The sequence below is a fragment of the Leptidea sinapis genome, chromosome 44 (genome assembly GCF_905404315.1).
Source record: "Leptidea sinapis chromosome 44, ilLepSina1.1, whole genome shotgun sequence".
NCBI lineage: Eukaryota > Metazoa > Arthropoda > Insecta > Lepidoptera > Pieridae > Leptidea > Leptidea sinapis.
In genome coordinates, this window is record NC_066308.1 from 3,856,233 (window position 1) to 3,876,517 (window position 20,285).

Sequence of the window (20,285 nt, forward strand, 5' to 3'; positions counted from 1 at the left end):
AAAAATAATCACTTCGAGCAAGAACTTTAACTTTAATTTATAACAAATTAATGTCTTGATTGTTACTTATTATTAATTGTATTTTTTATTTTATTTACGATGGGTATTGCTATTTTTATTTTATGGAAATTTTAATGGACGCATTAAGTTTGGTTCGAATACCAATTATCGCCTGATTCCGTTTTCTCATATCATATGTTTTTCAGTTTTTTTTTCTATAAGTTGTTATGCATTTAAGGTGAGTTAAGAAAACGACCATGTTTTTAAAATAATGTGCAAGCCAAGTTTCTGAACGATTCATTTTGTTTTTAAGGCATTCTATTTAAAAAACCTGAAAAACATATTGAAATAATATTGAAGGATTGGCGAACAGACTTAGTTCGGCAGCAAACGCGGCTAAGTCGAGTTAGTAAGTCTTTTGTGGGGCGATGTATATGCTTTTATAACAAGATCGCAGAAAATGTTCAAAAAAAGTATTACGTTATTCAAAAGAATTGTAAAGAAACGTTTGTGTGGTAAAGGTTACTATAACATAAATGACTTTCTTAATGATACCACAGATTTTGAATGGAGTGACCACCCTCAGGCTATTTAATAATAAGTTTAATTGTACCATATTACTTTGTAAACATATTCTTTCGATAAAAAAAAAGGCCCGCTGAGTTTGTTGCGCCCGTTCTTCTCAGGTCTGTGGCATTCATGTTGGAATGGGTGGTAGATTTTGACTTTCAATATGTGATGTCACATCCTATTTTGAATAAAAATATTTAAATTTGAATTGAATTTGAATCGTTTTTTCTCTCGCATTTTTAAATTTGGTCCGATAATTCTTGATTAAATATTGATGATAATAATAATATAATATTGACACACTTTTTACACAAATTATCTTGCCCCAAGTTAAGCATTTATAGTCTGTGTTATGGGTTACAAGGCAATGATATATTTAATACAATATACTTACTTAAACATACATAAATACATATAAACATACATAAATACATTTAAACATCCATGACTCGAAAACAAACATCCATATTCATCATATAAATGCTTGCACCTACCGGGATTCGAACCCGGGATCTCTAGCTTAGTAGGTAGGATCGCTAACCACTCGGCTATACAGGTCGTCAGATAAATGATAGTTGGTAAATCACCAGTTTTTATATATTTTAATTATTACCTTTTTTTGAAGTAATTCTTCTTTAGATTTGAGGGCAACTCAGAATTTTTTTCTGACGGAAGTAACGCTCAGTACAAAAAAAAATATTTATAATTGCTCAGTAATATTTTTAAATATCTCCAAGTGTTTTTATTGTTTATTTATTACTACTATTCCAATAAATAATATATAATTTCAGAAATTTTCTGACATACATTAATTTATTCTCGGTCTTTGTTTTTCGTTTCCATTTTTAGGATAGGCAAAGGGTTCGAGCCCATATAGCCATATTTAATCACAACTTCATATTGATATGTGCTAATAATAATATAACCTTCAATTTCAATGAGTGAAAACTTTAAAATGTGCGAATGGTATTACTGAATCATAAATATATAATGAATATAATAATCAGGCAAATAAAATGGCGGAATCCCAGGAACATTCTTTCATCAATAAATAAGAATAAAAGAGAAAATCAAGAACCTGATTATGACCTGACCTGTAAAAAGTGTAAGTGTTTATATTCTGATGAATAATAATATCAAAATATAACATTATATCATTCTTTGTAAAATATATAAAATCTCACTTGATAAAATAATATTAATTATACTATATATTAATAAAGGCGTATTTTTATTTTAGGTACTGAAAATGCCAACTTTGCTCAAAAGATGAAGTTATATCGTCAGTTTTTCCAGAAAAAAAAAAGCCTAAAATCTAACAATTTACTCTAACAGTTCACTTTTACATGGTGCATATGAGGGTTTAAATTATCGCAAATAGTCACCCGTATCACCTCGTAATACGTCGAGTTACCAATAAACCTGTATAATCCTCTTCATCTGTAGTAAAAGTAAATTTTTCAATCAAAAAATGTTTTCTTAGAAGGCATAAAAGGCATTTAATTTCTCAAAATGGTTCCTTAGGAATTCATTTTGATGTCATTTCTATGAATACCACCGCTTCGGAAACAAATGGCGCGAGTGAACGCAAGAATCTCTCATAGCACTTAAATAAAACACTTTTAAAAGATTAAAACTCGTGTAATTGTAACGGTTTGACTTTAGGTGTTTGCGTAAAAATTACATTTTTATTTTAGTTAACTCGACGTTTCAAGACCTTTCCAGATCTTGTTTTCAAGGGGACTGCAGATGAAGTGAGTCAAAGATAGTATTTGTCATAGGTAGTTGTCATTATAAAGTTTAGCGCCATTTATTTCCTCGGAGGTGGTATTTGCTGTACACAGTTAGTTTTTGGCAAAATTTACTGACAGTGTCCTCTTCTTTTTTGGTATGTGTAGTTATGGGTTTTAATTTAGAGATTATTGGATCCCAGATGTTAGATAATTTTAGACAATCTTCTCTATTGAAATTTGGGTGTTTTTTGATTTCGATGGCTTCACGTACCAGTCTTGGGAGAAATCTATTCTCTTTTACCAAAACTTTTGGTTGGTTGAACCGGATGTAAATGTATGTAACCGGATGTCTTTAAAAGTGTTTTATTTAAATGTGTAACACTCGTGTTAATCAAAGCAAATACTCTCCTAGCATTATTTTATTGCGCTCTTTTTAATAAAATATACAATACCGTACTATCATTTTTATTGCTATAATCATAATCTAGTTCCATGCTGTCGGATCACTTAGATATTCAGCTGTGGAGAAGTAGGATTTACGACACAGCCATTTTTAATAAAACATTTAAATTTATTTATAAATAATACCTGAACAGTGACTAGGACTTTATGATAAGAGTGTATACATTGATCCTTAAATTAAATTCTTTATACCTTGGTCTAAAGTTAAAATTTGAAAGTATATGATTCGTGCATTGATACAAAAATGCGACGCGTCTCTGGCTACGCTTGTGTCGCAAATGTCAGGCAGGCATCAGTTCTTTTTCAGATCGACTATTAAAAAAAATAGTACACCAGCCTAGCGAAACTCTCTAAGAAAAAAAAGATTCACTCGATTGTATGAAACGTGCAGTCATTGATAGTTTGACAGATGACGGGTATAATCTTGTAAATAACGGAGATAGCCTGTTCGTTTTCAAACTTAGCCGGATTATACTTCGTCGACAATCGCCATACTGTAATGACTCCTATTTCAAACTTATGTCAAATCGTTTCATATGCATTTATGCATATTGCACGTTTCATACTTAACTAAATTTCGATTTTTACATAGGCAGTCCTGCCTCTTATTACATAGTATTTACATCCTCTTTGTTGTACACTCCTCACAAGCAGATGACGCGTAGTGCAGGAATGTCTTGAACTTTCTGTAATGTATACAATAATATATACAATGGACTCTCTCTGTGTTTACATGTCAAATAAGAAGACTTTCTGTTCATTATTTAGTAGTGGAACCTTTGGGTAAATACTCTACGGTAAACTCCAAATTTTTTGCATCTCCCGCCACATAGTGTAGGATGCACAGACAGTATCATTTTAATGAATCTAGTGCACACAGATATTATCATGGCTTGCATAACAGCTTAGAGTATTGACTTAAACGGAGAAGATGCTCACAGGCCAACTCTTTCAATTATAGTACGAAAGCGTGAGATATTTGCTTAACAAGTTACATATTTTATTGAAGACTTGACCGGGAATATACACTGGCCTGCAAAAGTAAGTATCACACTTTTCAAATTAAATCTTTTTCTTAACTATAGAAGATAGAGATTTAAGATTAAAAACGTTTTGTTGCAAATTTTATAGGCTTTAATTCTTAGAAACTAAAATTATACATTAGTAACATTTTTAACTTAAAAAAGATAAAAGAATGAAAATAGACATTTTTAGTTTAGTGTAAAAAAAATCAACTAAAATGTATTACATGTTATTTAATTTTTAATAACTGGTATTACCTCCTCGAGCTCTGATTACAGCTTCGAGCCGGTTTGGCATACAGAACACTAGGTTTCGGACTGCTGATGTTGGGGAATATTCTCCCATTCTTCTACCAGGGCCTGCTTTAGTGCCCTGAGGGTAGTAGGTGGTGGTCTGCGATTTCAGACTAGCCTCCCAAGCTCATCCAAGGCGTGTTCAATCGGGTTGAGATCAGGACTTCTTGATGGCCAAGCCATCACGCTGATACCGACCTCCTGAATATACTCTTGTACGATATGAGCCGTGTGTGGCCGGGGATTATCATGCATCAGCATCGATCCATCAACCATATATGCTAAATACGGCCCTGCATTCTCATTGAGAATCTCTTGAGCATATCTTTGCCCAGTGAGGGTGCCATTTTCTATGGCTACTAGCTCTGTGCGACCTTCTGAAGATATGCCAGCCCATACATGTACACTGCCTCCACCGTATTGGACTCTTTCTGAGATGCAGGCTTGAAGGTATCGCTCACCAGGTCCCCTGTAAACACTTCGCCTTCTTCTTCATCCCACTGCATGTGTTCACGGGCGTATCGCAGTCTCGCTACTCGATGCTGTCTCTCGAGTTTTGGGCCACTCGCTGGTCTTCGGGGCAAATTTGCTTCAGAAAGTCTTCTTATCACTGTACTGTCACTAATGTAGTCCCTCCGGGTCTAAGGTAGCTGTTGCTGGACTTCAACTGCATTTTGGTGGCGATTTCTTAACACAGTGGAAATAATATAACGATCTTCTCGGGCACTGGTACACCTGGGTCTGCCATTACAAGGTCTCCTCAGATGGTGTCCAGTCTCTTCGTACCTTCGCTTTACCTTCTGGACCGTTCGTACCGTCACACCCACCATTCTTGCAGTGCGACGCATACAGATGCCTAGTTCCAGAAAAGCCATGATCCTAGCACATTCTTCAACTGAAAGAGGCATGATAAATAAATGGTATGTGCTTTTTAGCATAAATTTTTAAAACAGGACCCATCGATCTTGAAAAAAATTTAAAACAGAAAGAAAAATGTGAATGGAAAAATTGTAATTCGGAAACGTCCACTTTGAAAAAGGAATGGTTTTGTTTTTGAAGTTTTTTTTCAGCCAATTCTTAAAAGAAGGTTAGCGACTATAAAGTTTGTATGTACAAAATTAAATTCTCTTTGGAGTCCTTTTTTCGAAAGTATATCTTGTGAACTTAAAACGTTATCCCAATTTTAAAAGTGTGATACTTACTTTTGAAGGCCAGTGTAGATGAAACCAAAATCTACTAAGGGTTCTTCACATTGACAAAGAATAATGAAAATGAGTGAGAAGTAGGTTTTACACCATAGATAAAAAAAACATCAGAAAAATGTTTTTGTTGATATGTTTCAATTTTGTTCGAGTGTTACAAAATTCAAAATACTTTAATACCTACAATTATTATTTTTAGTTTTTGTAAACGGAGCTTCTGATTGCGAATATTGCTCTGTATTGTTTTTTTTTATGAAAAAAAGGGACAAGACGGGCAGGACGTTCAGCTAATGGTAATTGATACGCCCTGCCCATTAAAATGCAGTGCTGCTCAGGATTCTTAAAACACCCAAAATTCTGAGCGGCACTAATCAACCGGCATCCTGTGCAAAGGAGCCTCCCACTGGTGTAAAGGAGCCTCCCGCTTTGTCTGCGTTATCTCACATCACATTCTATAACTAGTAAATTATTAATGTTTTTGTTTTTATATTTCTGTATTTACGTCTCCATTTACTTTATTGCTCGGTGTGTAAAACAGTTATGTGGTTATGGATCTTGGGTTACAAATGCACTTCGAGGAGATATTAAATTATTAACTTGAATTATTTTATCACGATATGTTATTCTAACTTCAAATATTTTGACTTTACAGTAGCAAATTCGTAAAAGCCTTTTTTGGATAAAAAAAAATTAAAATGCATACAATATCTTCAATTTTTCGTACTCTATCGGTCTCTTATCAGAGTTCAAATATTTGCAAATTAGTAGCGTTAACACCACACTTTTTAGGACAATTATTAGCCGACATCATAAAAGGAGGAGGTTTTCAATTTGTCGGTATTTTTTTATGTTTTTTACCTCAGACCTTTCGAGTGGGTGAACCGAATTTGATGATTATTTTTTTGTTTGAAAGCTGGTGCTTCCCGTGTGGTCCCATTGCAATTGGTCCAGAACTGACAATGGAATCCATAAGAAAATCATACAATTGTAAAAAGAAAATCATACGCGCACATACTTAATGCAATCACAAAATTGCATTAAGTATGTGCGCGACAAATGGACCAACACAATACCGCGCCAACCAAATTTTATTTTTATTCTATTATTATCCTGGTTTTATTGATTATTTTAGAGATCTGGTCTTTGAGTGAAATCATGAAAAACCCCGAAATATCTATAAGAATAAAAAGAAAAGTCTATAACACGTGTATGTATGTATGTCAAACTTGGGCTCTAACAGACCATCTCTCGGAAAAAGGAAAAGTGTGCAAAAACTCCATAGAAAGGAGCGTAATTGGAGTTCGGAGACGAGACAAAGTTAAGTTAGAAAACATTAAGAGTCAGACAAAATTCAAAAACGCACACAAGCTCTGTCAAAAGCAAAAGTGGAAATGGACTGGACACATCCTGAGGGGAAAAAAAGAGAAATGGACAAAAACCGTTACAGAATGGTATCCAAGAGACGGGAAACGAAGGAAAGGTAGACAGATTAGAAGGTGGGAGAGCGATTTTAAAAGGATAGGATGAGAGACCGAATAAGGTGGAAGTCTTTATAGGATTTGTCGAGAGACAAATTACTAGTTAAGCTAATCTAAGTTTTATTTATAAGAAAAATTAAGTCACTAGGCTATTTATTTTTATTATTATTATTTTATTTTTATTGGATAGGATGTACTTCAAGGGTAGTTTGATGAGAGTTCGGTGAGGTTCTGTCAGTGGAATCCATGACTACGTAACCCTTCAATTCTTTGGAGCAAATTAACGATAAACAGCCGAAAATTTTATATGCTACCCGGATATAATTTTAGTCACCTCCCGTAGCAATAATCGTAACTAGAATTAGATTAATTAATTAGATTGTATAAAAATACGCAATTATTTTTATACTTTTTAGTGCATCTTATATCTTTTGTTTCAATTGTATATATGAAATGGCGTGTGATGTAGCTGATAATTAAATTTAAGCTTAAATAGTGGTAATCACCACTTATATTGCACATAGCGTAAACACAACTGTCTCCCTATTTCCATCTTCAGGTCAGGTCAACTGCCTACATTTAGAAAAAAACAATTAAATTAAAATATATGAATGGATTCCGTACTTTCTATAATAGAATGAGAAATTAAACATGTTAAGAACCTCCCAATCGTTGTCATGGATTATTTCCACACGACAGCGTCCATGACCAAATTCATACACCAGTGGGAGGCTCCTTAGCACAGGACGGCTAGAGCTGTTGTGATACCCATAGTTCCACAACAGCGCCCATTTTTTTCGTGAAGAAGTAATGTGTAAACATGATTGTGTTTCGGTCTGAAGGGCGCCCTTCAGACCAAACTACTGGGCAAATCAGACTTAACATCTTATATCTCGAGGTGACGAGCGCAATTGTAGTACCAAGGCGAGGTCGTATTAATTACCATCAGCTGAACATCCTGCTCGTCTCGATAAAAATAAGGATTCTCAAAAAACTTAAAAGAGATGATTTCAGTTATCTGATTGAACTTGACTCAAATCCAAATAGCTGCTTTTAATAGTGGGTGAAAACCACGCCCAAATGAGTCGGTTACAAACAAACATACATACAGATGAATCTAATAAAAAGCTTGTAAAAGAACAGTTGACTACTACAGTAGTAACAGAAATAACTATTAAAACATCTTATTTTATGTAAATGTTCGAATACTGCGTTTCTTTTCATATTAACTTTACCAAATCTTACAATATTTCGAGTCTGCAATACAAAATGGGATCTGTATTATTGCTTAACTGACTGTGAGTTAACCACACACCCTCTAGGGTTTGCAACACCTGTGTTATCGGTTTTTGTGGTAAAATAGACTCTTTGCAACATGACGTACAGTATCGAATGCATCTAGGTCAATTTTGTGACCGCAGTGTTTGTGATTGGATCTGTATTATGTTCTATAAATATTGGCGCACTGTCTACTGAGAATATTCTGTTTGATTGATGTCAATTATTGTTGTTATTCAAAGATATATTAAGGTATGGATACCCTCCATGCAAGGAGAATTATCTCAAATGGGAGAAAAGTTGAAAATGTGTCCAGGTTATGCTGTAAGTAACAGTTCAAAGAGCTTCTACAATGGCGCTTGTGTAGACACAAGGTATAGTATGAAGTAAGGTGAATGTAGCAAGTGTAAACGAACTGAAGTATGCCGAGATAAAAATAAATATATTATTGTCGACTAAAGTAGTTAATTATTGAAAATTTTACTTACGTTGTACAAAATAATGTTGTATTAAAAAATAAAAATAATTATTATAGGGAAACGTGCACCTAGAGTGATCAGTATTATTTTATGTTTGGCGCTTCTTTTAAGGCGAAGAGAAAGCAGAAAACACGCAAACATGGTGTTTTTAGACAAGTTTTGTGGTGAAAGTATAGCATTTCAAGCTATGAACACTACTTAATCCTGTTACACATATCCTTAAGTCTTATTTGTAGGTTGCTAATGCTTGCTGTTGGTTATAGTTAACACTGCCGAGCCTTTTTGAACTACCACTTTTCTTTGAAGTTAAACAAGTTTATTGGCATGGCGTGACGCATTTTTTTTGATATTTCTCTCAGAAAAGTTATTTTTATAGCTTGTACTTTTTTGTGTAGGTTCATTTATTCAGATTAGTAGTGAATAACGAGGATTGTAAGCATATAAACTGTTTTCCACCCAAGAATTTTGAAAATATTGGCTTTGTATCATAGAACTCATATCGCTCAAGGTCGCTGGCATTTAGTGTCGCCTTAAGATTTACTCTGATGCGACTGTAGCGCCACCCTAATATAACGCATTTTGACGGGCATGTTTTCATATACACAGATGATTCTTCTTTCTTCCTATATTTAGGGCATAATTTTTGTCTCGCTTTGTCAGTCGTATAGTTGTTAGCTAACTAATAGATTCTTCAGATCCCACTCAATTCATATTGCTTTTGTCTTGAACAGAAAACATTTAGATTTTTGATTGTAATAGATAAAAAAACTACGTTTAAAAAAACCGACTTTAAAATCTGAAAAGTATCAAATATTTAAAAATTTTATTAAATACAGCTTTACCTTTAATATTAATACAATGTTATTATTTATATGTAATACCTATTGATAGGTTTTAAGTCGGTGCCTCTTGGTCTTTTTAGTGTCAGTTAATAATTATAATATACAATCAACCTGAATGAAAACTCCTAAAGAACCCGTACCTACACTAAAAACAATTATATCATCGAGTTAAACAAAAATTTTCATAAAATTTTTATGGGACCAAGTGGCATTTATTTTGCATCGAGCTAAAGAAAAATTACGTAAATCGGATCATAAATCTCAGAGTAATCGGTGTACATTCATAAAAAAAATACCGATTGAATTGATAACGTCTTCCTCTTTGAAGTTGGTTAAAAATATAGATATAAGATAACTATAATCAAAATTATATCACCTATAGTATAGAAAGTAACAACATAATTAAGTATGGGATAGAACAATAAAAATATAACCCGATATAACAAAACCTAAAAACAAGTTGACATAAAAACAAGTTGATATACATAATAAGATATAAACAATAAACTCGGAGTTGAAGAAAATGCGGACGGTAAGTTTGATCTGACGTTTTAATCTACCCGGTTTCAGAAAGTGGAAGACTTAATTTTGTAGATGAAATACTTCTTACTTTTGTTTCAAACTAATATTACAAACAAGGAAACATTTGTATTTTTGTATGTATTTTTTTATGGAATAGGAGGACAAACGAGCGTACGGGTCACCTGGTGTTAAGTGATCACCGCCGCCCACATTCTCTTGCAACACCAGAGGAATCACAAGAGCGTTGCCGGCCTTTAAGGAAGGTGTACGCGTTTTTTTTGAAGGTACCCATGTCGTATCGTGCCGGAAACACCGCACAAGGAAGCTCATTCCACAGTGTTGTGGTACGAGGAAGAAAGCTCCTTGAAAACCGCACTGTGGAGGACCGCCACACATCCAGATGGTGGGGATGATATCCTAACTTGCGGCGTGTCGTGCGATGGTGGAATTCAGCGGCAGGAATCAGGTTAAACAGCTCTTCGGAACGCTCCCCGTGATAAATGCGGTAGAAGACACACAATGAAGCGACGTCTCTACACAACGCCAAGTGATCCAGCCGTTCACAGAGCACTGGGTCCCCGGTATGTTTGTAATGTTTCCATACAAAAACTAATGGACTGCTTTCAAAAATTATTTGACCATTGGAAAGCTGCATCTTCACTAAGTGATATAGGCTATATTATATTTTCAAAAAAATAGGGGGCCCTAATAAAAATTCAATATAATTTAGTGTGAAAAAAATTGTCATAAAGAATCTGTCACCGCGTGCGCTGCGGAAACTATGGATGATAGGACAAAAAAAAATGTTCTCCAGTATTGATATTGATACGTTCTATTATTATAGATATAGATATCAACAAAAATGTCCAAGATACCATATATCCAACTACTGTAGTTATGCCACTATAACTACCTTTTTACATTTTAAAAGTTGATATAAGTACCGACAGTAATCCAATTTTATTATACAGTATAAGTCATCCTTATCACATTCAATTATATTTTATTAAACACCGTTTCAATACCTATAACATACTTCACAAATTATTAAAATCGGACATTCCATTCAAAGGATATAACGAAATTAAGAATGTCTATCTAAAGAAAATATCGCAATAATAAAATAATAACTAAGTGAAACAATCTCTTATGTTAACAAAAATAAATCTATAGTCCAACTTAGTAGACTTTCCACTTCCACGAGATCGGTAACAAAGCGAGTGAAACCGCGCGGCATTGCTAGTATGTAATAAAAAATCAAATTGGCAATTTGATACAATATACAATGTACGAGTATAGTTAGATAAAGGAGACCATTTAAATGAACTATAATCCGCGAAATTCAATCAAAGGTGTTTGTAGTTAAACTCCTTCGAAACGGCAAGACCGATTCTCATGAAATTTTGAGTGGAATACCACTCTAAATACTAAATACCACTCTAAATACTACCCAATAGGGTAGGTCTGAGAATCGGACAACATCTATTTCATCCCCCTAAATGTTAAGGGTTATCCACACGAATCTTTTTTTTAATTTTGTTGGCGTTTTTTTTTAAATTTGTTTGATTATGAGACAGCATTAAAAATACATACAATTACAAATTTTCACCCATCTACGATCAACAGTTACTTTTGTATCGCGATTTTAATATCGGCAATACGTTTGCTGGGTCAGCTAGTGTTTCTATATAATTTAAAACAACTCCATAACATTGTCAGCGTTATCAGTCAATTAGGAAGCGGATTATTTGACGATGACGACTCGCCAATTGCGCGACATTGCAAATTTCACTATATTAGTCTAAGAGCTACTGATAAATTTAATATTTTGAAATTAAATTAAAATAAGACTTCTTTTAGATGGTCAACCCTGCTGACCCTGGTGTCTCATCTGAACAGTCAGTTTCAGATGTGATCACCAGGGTCTCAGTTTCATAAAAGCTTAAAAAAATTTTTGCTAATTCATATTTTACAAACTCAACGATACATCCCTTCTAATGTTATAAATGTGAATGTAAGTTTGTTTGTTACGCTTTTACGCCGGAGCTAATGAACCGATTTTTATGAAATTTGGTACAGCGATAGACTAGAGCTTGGGAAAGGACATAGGCTCCATTTTATCCCTGAAAATTACATGGTTCCCGTGGGATTAGTGAAAAACTGAAATTGATGAGCTATAACTATACCAATAGTTGGTTTAGTTTGCCATAGACATCTTCTTCGAAATAAGATTTTTATAATATTAGGGAATTAAATTTTTTTTAATAGTTGGGAATTGGAGCGAAAACGGGACCGGAACTGGAATAGGACATGAGATAATCTTCCATTTCAAACTTGCATATTATTTTAAAAACCCTTTATCTACGCGGACGAAGTCGCGGGCATTAGCATAAGTAACTATATAAAAATATGACTTATCCTGTTATCGAACCACATTCAAACATAAAGCCATAGTAGATTTGATCAGAGTTGATTCAAGTGAAAAAGATGGTTTATCGAAATTAAAGTTCTGCAAATCGAATACTATAGTCACGGTCCGCCGAATATCGGGGATGTTTTGAAATTCTTGAATTTACATAAGTTAAATTTGAAAACAAAATATATGAACGATTCGGGAATCGAACGCGCGATCTCTCGCGTTCCGTGGGAGCGCTCTTTTCACTGCGCCAACCATTCAAGTGACGTTCATAAATCTTATATGTGTTATTCAACTCTCTGGATGTGGCTTCATCTGCAGGATCTACTTTACAGCTGTTTACTTGAGATGTCGCTCTTTCAAATCGATGCGGGAATATCCGCATCGCTCATAACTTTTGTTTCCAAATTTAATTTAATTAAACCTAATTAATCCCAGAAGTGAGGGTAATCACTTAAAAAAAAAGTGTGTGTGTACTTTTTTATGCACGCAAGGAGTTATACTTCTTTGGCGTAACAAAGCAAAAATCCTTAATATTATCTATTACTCCTGCTATTCAACGTTTGTAGAAAGAACAATATTATTGTAAAAGTCTTGCAAAGATATAGAAGGGCTTGAACCCTTTGCCTGTCCTAATAATGGACGAAGAAACCAAAAAAAACGAATGTCGCAAACGTCAGAAAATTTTACGAACCAACTTCTACTGTTACTTTTGTGCTACAGTGATGCGCGTGCATCTTAAAATTTCACTCCAATATTTTTTTCATAACGCGCCTAAAGTAGTATAACTACAATAAGAAATTGTTTGAAATTTATTAGTCATTCCACCTTTTAAATTTAGAATTAGTTTTTACATTGTACGGTACGGTATGCCCGCGACTTTTTCCGCGGCACATTTCCATCCCGCCACTGTGTTAGCGTACCACAGCCACCATATTCGTGGTGCATGGCTCTTAACTCTAAAGTAAAGTAAGTCTCTGTAAAAGTAAGCCCGTGATACGATGCCACGCGCTACTCGCTGCCATGAGGCTTCTTTTTTAAATTTAAAATTAATATACTAAGATTTAACAAATTAAATTTCCACTTTAAAGTTTATAATCTGCTCAACCCTAATAATTGCATATTAGAAATTGTATCGTTCATAAATTAGTATTATTAATCACAGAAGTGAGGGTTATCAATTTTTAAATAAGAAATTGGTTATACAAAGATTTTATAAATTTCGATGAATCGAAATAACTTTCTCTCATGCAAGCTTTAAGTTTACCAGTTAATTTCAAAATATGTTTATAAGTTCTGTTACTTATTTCTGGCTTCTTCCAGTTATTTATAATTTTGATAAAATATTTAATATATAGTTTTGGATTATCTACCATTTAATTAAAGTATGTATAGTTGATCTGTTATGATAAGCTTGAAGCGTTTGATGCGGTTTTCATTGAGTAAAATTTCAAAAAGTTAGAACATTTTTCTTTGAAATGGTCTATTAGCTTTGTTTCAGTTCAAAGACGTTGATTGTTGGTACCTTATCCAGCTTTAATTTCTGGTACATAAAAATGCGCCTACTTTGAATAAAATGGTGTATTCTTAAAAAATACATCTATTTGTCCAAATATATATTTTCTCTGTCTTTTTCTTTTATAACATTGCCTAAAGCTAGTTTTAAGATTGCTATTATTATTGTAATTTTTATAATTACTAATTTCTGCAAAAAATGCAAAAAACACTTCCTAGTGGAGTTGCAACCTATCTGGTATTTAGCAGTAGTTTTTTTGTTAATTATGTATTTGTTCTAATTCTGGTGTGTATGCCTATTAAATAAATAAAAGTAAGACCAGGTGCCAGAATTTATTAATAATAATAATATAGCCTTTTACGACTTAAGCCTTTATTCTTGATTTCTACAGGTTTTATATACATATAATAACTTTATATCCAAATGCCAGTTTTTACTCATAAAGGCTTCCTTCAACTCTATCCAGTCACCTCTTCCCTTTGCTACTCTTGACCATAATGCAGCTCTTATAAATTCTCCAACTTCAAGTCTGGCTTGGGTAGATCATGCTTTGTGATCAAGGGCAGAGTCCTGCTGCAAAATTTCAACACAATTTCACACCTCAAGAAAATGGTCTCCTGGACACTTTGGCGACATCTATACTTATTGCTTTTTAAATAGAGATTCATGATCCCTACATAAGATTACCATCTTCCAAGACACAAGATTACAGTATTTACATTATCAGTTTGTTTGTTGTAGATCTTTTTTATCGTCAGAACTTTTTCAACTCATATTCTCATCTCCTTGTTATCTCTTCTTATCAAACCCTACGCGGGTTTGATTAGGAGCATGTCCTATATTATATTGAGGATATGCACGGAGTTGCAAGTCATATTACTGATACACAAGATATTCCTAACGCGAAAAATCAACCCATTTGATTTATTTTTTGTTTCAGGGTTCTGGCGGAATATAGCTTTGAAAATAACCACACTTGGTAGTATATATTGTGAAGAATGCGAAGCAACGGTAAATTGGTAATCGGATGAAATCTCAACGTTGGCGGCAATTGAACTTTTTAAAACATTGATTGTGACATTGCTAATTGTTAACTTATTGGTCGTTGACGAGAGAGGTAAAAAAATTCTCAAACTGAATTATACATTGTTTTGAATGGGGTATACATTTTTTATTATATTATTTATTATACTTGTGAAAATATACACATATGATGTAAATAGCGAATTGTATAATTTAAATAATAGAATAAATTAGGATTTAAATTTCAATATCAGCTCTTGGACTATGAGCTTACAGCTATTCCGTTTGCCAATTAAAGTGTTCAATGTGCACTATGAAGCATCAAAATACATTTTCAAATTCAAATCAAATTACTGTAAATATTTATTTTAATTTGTACAGAGAAATCATTTGTATAAAAATGAGATTAATTTTACTATCTATTAATCACTGCATAGTATTAAACAAATCCCTCCACCGCGTCTGTCTGTCTGTCTGTTCGCGATAAACTCGAAAACTACAGCACTGATTTTCATGCTGTTTTCACCAATCGATTGCGTGATAATCAAGGAAGGTTCAAGTATTTAATTAGTTAAGATTTTTGTATATATTTTATTACATTACATTACATTAACGATATTTGTTGAGAAAATCGGAAAATAATAAGCCGTCTGGGAGCTTCCAACGAAAACGCTGTCTAAACCCTTTGAGATATAACAAAATAATGTATGATGGAATTGTGTATCTTAGAAAAGTCCGCAATAACATATGTCGATCTATAAAGGATAAAATACTACATCCTTTTTAATTTTTTTTTCTATTTATAGAACAGCGTCTGTCGGGTCAGCTAGTATTTAATAAATCTACCAACATTAATTCAACTATCCAAATGATTTGAGTTTTCTTTAGTGTTAATTCCGCCAATATTTGTCTTTAAACAATTCGACACGTGTATCGCCTCTACATGAGGCATCCTCAGGACATGTTGAGTCGCCAGATTTTGGTGAAACACGTGTCGAATTGTTTTTAATCAAATATTGGCGGAATTAACACTAAAGAAAACTCAAATCATGTGGATAATTATGGATATCCGCAAAGTAACGCCTACTTAAATAAATTTTATTAACTCAACTGAAACTTCTTGCTTTACTACCAATATTATTCTTCGATAATTTATACACCTAGATAGAGCCTCTTGATGCTAGACAACTGATGAAAACAGGCCAGCTTTATTAGCAGCCAGCGTTTGGCACGTCTTACACTCGCAATGTGTATGTCACTTTGTGTTAGTGTGTGTGAATTACTCATAATAGAGGTTAACTGTCAATTTATTAGTTTTCAGAGGCTGTTCCATTTCTTTGACAGCAAATGTTTTATGTCTATTTGAAGCGCCACTCGCGAGCGTCCAGAGAACTAATTTTGACATATAATACAAAATGGCTGCGAAGGAACACACAATACAATGAATTATTTTTGCATTTTGAATTAATTTCGTTCGTTTTCCGTGTTATTTATACTTCAAGAATCAACGTGATTGAGTACACTTTTTTTTGTAAACAGTTTCCCACCATCTATCGATGTTTGCTGAGGTTGTCATCGCTTCCAGTTGGAGGCTCCTTCGCACAGGAAGCCGGCTAGATTATGGGTACCACAACGGCGCTTATTTCTGCCGTGAAGCAGTGATGTTTAAGCATTACTGCGTTTTGGTCTGCATGGGGCCGTAGCTAGTGAAATTACTGGGCAAATGAGACTTAACATCTTATGTCTCAAGGTGACGAGCGAAATTGTATTAATTATTAATTTTTGGGTTTTTCAAGAATCCTGAGCGACACTGCATTGAAATGGGTAGTGCGTATTAATTACCATCAGCAGGAACGAATCCTGTTGGTCTACTATTTTCATTTAAAAAAAACTAGTTTTAGTACTGCAGACTCTCGCTACATGGCCAACAGCGCCAAAATGGCGAATATCAAACAGGCACAAAAGCACTTTGACAGCCGCCAGTCCAGTGGAGGATCTAGTCGTACTAATGATCTATGAATATTGGTATCTTACAAGTAAAATCTGATAAATTTCAGACAGCAAACAGCAATTATTTCTTTACATAAGGTGTTTTCGCTCTAGTGATTTCTTAAACCTTGCTCGTCTTGCCTCTTTGCCTTTGTCCTACAAACAGGATCGTTATACAGAGTAAGCATTTCAAGTTTGGAGACACATTTGAAACGCTCAAAGGAAATAACAGACACAGAACTGATATCAATATTGTTCTATGCGTATTATTTTGCCTGCTTTGAACTGTTTGAAACTCTATATTATTACAATTCTCTCAGTCTGTTACATCAAATAGTAGCCATTTTAGTTATTTCATTGTTCTTAAGTAATATTATTTATTTATTTTGTCTTTCTAGATAGATTAAATTTTACAACCGAATCGTTTTTTTTTGACATTAAGGGACGAGACTAGCAGGATGTTCAACTGATGGTAATTGATACGCCCTGCCGATTACAATGCAGTGCCGCTCAGGATTCTTGAAAAACCCAAACATTCTGAGCGGTACTACAACTGCGCTCGTCACCTTGAGACATAGATGTAAAATCTCATTTGCCCAGTAATTTCACTAGCTACGGCACCCTTCAGACCGAACACAATAATACTTACACATTATTGCTTCACGGCAGACAAAGGCGCCGTTGTGGTACCCATAATCTAGCCGGCACCCTGTGCAAAGGAACCTCCCACTGGTAAATATTATTATCCAAAATCTGCTTTAAACCCAAAGAACAATGGCGAAATTTTACCTGACTATAGGAATAACCGTCTAAGGTTAGGATAGTTACAAAAAAAAACTTCGTAGATAAATTGACTTGTTAGATAAAATTGTATTGCAAAAGGAACCGGGGAAATAAATAAAATATTTATTTCATTTTCACATTATATGCTGTCACGACAATGAAATCACATCCATTTTAGGTTAGATCAAGGAAAGCTATCTGTCAATATGACTGACAGCGATGATCGAGTGATCAATGAGTTTCTAATTTCTATACCTGTCACCTATGATCTACCTAATACTAATAATACCTATCAATTATAGTTACCGCTGTTGTGTTGTTTTGTGCTTTCTGTATTTTAATAAGTAGTTTCTATTTTACATGGCTTGGTTTTGGACTTGAATAATATCTTTCTCTCGTTTTAAACTCTGAACCTCATTTTGAACTACTTCTACTCTCCATTACCGGACTATGATATGCCCCACGATTTGGTCTAACGTACGCTGTTTATATAACAATAAACAAAATAAAATATTTTGCTTGTTTAATTTACTGCTACCTACTTCTACAAAATAAGATCTTGGATTGAGAATCAGACATTAGAAAACTAGGTAATTATTTTACCAGTTTTTTAAGATTATAAAAATGGAAGTACTTAGTTTAAAAGTCGACCCGAGCCTTAAATTCGGGCGTAGGCTAGGCACACTTTAGAAGTACCTACGACTATGGATTGCGCATTTGACTTCCCTCTTATAAAATTACTTATAAAGCTATGGAAAACCAACTCTGATTTATTGCCAATAAACTGTTATTACCATTGCATCAAGTAACAAGTTTCCATTTTATATAATACTCAGAGTTGTTGACCGTAGACAGTAGTACCGTAGACGTTAGTAATTAGGTAGGTATTTATTAACTATTTGCCTATGGTTACTAGTTCCTATCCTTAAAGATTTTTGGAATTGGTGTTATTCAGTGTAATTGTTGTTGAAACATGTTAGTTGGAATATAATAGATAAGTATAATATATACCTATTCTAACTAATAGAACGGTAAAGTAATAAAAATAAAAACCTAACCTAAAAACTCAAACAAAATAATCATTTATTTCTCCATTATCCCGGTTCCAAATTAAAAATGAATAATGTCAGTAGATGCAGAAAATTATAGAGAATTAATTAGTACACGTCAGTTCTTGAGACGCTTCCATTCAATTTCAAATATTTTGTAGTATGAAACTTCGCCATTGTTCTTTGGAGGAGACCCAAAATAGCAGACTAGTTATTTAAGATTATAAATATAAGTAGACTCGTAGATAGAGAAATTACTGGGCACATGAGGCGTTAAATCTCATCGCTCTCGCCGCTCAAAATTTTTGGGCGTATCAATTACCATCAGTTGAACGTCCTGCTAGTCTCATCCCTTATTGTCATAAAAAACTCCGGGAGTGCCAGCAAAAGTGAAAACTTGAACATTAACTTTCACAAAAAAAATTGAATTTACTTAGTAATATAAGAAAAAGTTTATCTCTTAGAAAAATCAACTTTCATTTATAATTTCAACGACTGTCTTACGAATTTTCGATCAGGACACATGTCGTGACGCGAGTTTAACATTTTATACCCATCTCAACATCGCTAAAGAAGTACTCTCTTCAATTATAATTGATAATTACAGCAAAACTAATCAAAACGGAAATACTAAACCTTAATACCCTTCTTTACAAGACATATTAATCTTTATTTACTAAATTCGATTGGATTGGATACATGAAGTATTACTACCGAAGGTTACTGTTAATGAGGGTTAGTTATTGCATGGTCGTTAAGAGTAATAAATAGACAGTGGTATAGCGAATTGACTTCTGAAATACTTGGGTCTGAAATACTGGGTATACTAACTCCATAACAATGTTGTAATGTGACTTTGAAAACTTAAAATGAGTTCATTCTTACACGCTTTTTATTAGCTTCAGCTGTATGTATGTTTGTTTGTAACCGACTCATTTAGGCGTGATTTTGACCCACTTTAAACGGCAAGATTTCGTTCAAACTTCGTAAATTTATCGAGACCGGATGACAGTACATTAATTTGATAAAATTATTAAATTTTTCAATTTGCAAAATAAGATTCTGTTTTTTATTTGTTTAATTTTCATCTATCGCCCGCATCTATAAGGCAGGAATTGATATTAATTTTAAAATTTAATTATGTTTAACCGATTTATCTAATATTAGGAAATTTTCGATATTTGCCGTAACATAAAAGCTATTGTTCTTAGGTAGTGCGGTATCGTGAGCGAAGCGGAGACCAATCCTTAATCTAAAGTTCCTGGTAAGCGATCTAATTTAACTCTTAGTTTGAATTATTTTTATGTATGAAGAGCACCAATAATAAAATTAATTAATTGTTCAATATAGTGGTGCAGTCAATTTGGACAAACAAACTCGTAAAAAAGGATGAAATTATATGAAAAATGTCTAACACGTCTACTGCTGGACAAAGGCCTCCCCCAAAGATCTCCACGAAGAACGGTCCAGCGCTGCCATCATCCAACGTATTCCGGCGATCTTGACCAGATCGTCGGTCCACCTTGTACCTGGGTCTTCCGCGTGGTCGCCATTAGAGAACTTTTCTGTCCAACCGGCGATCTGTTCGTCGAACTATGTGCCCTACCCACTTCTACATCAGTTTCCC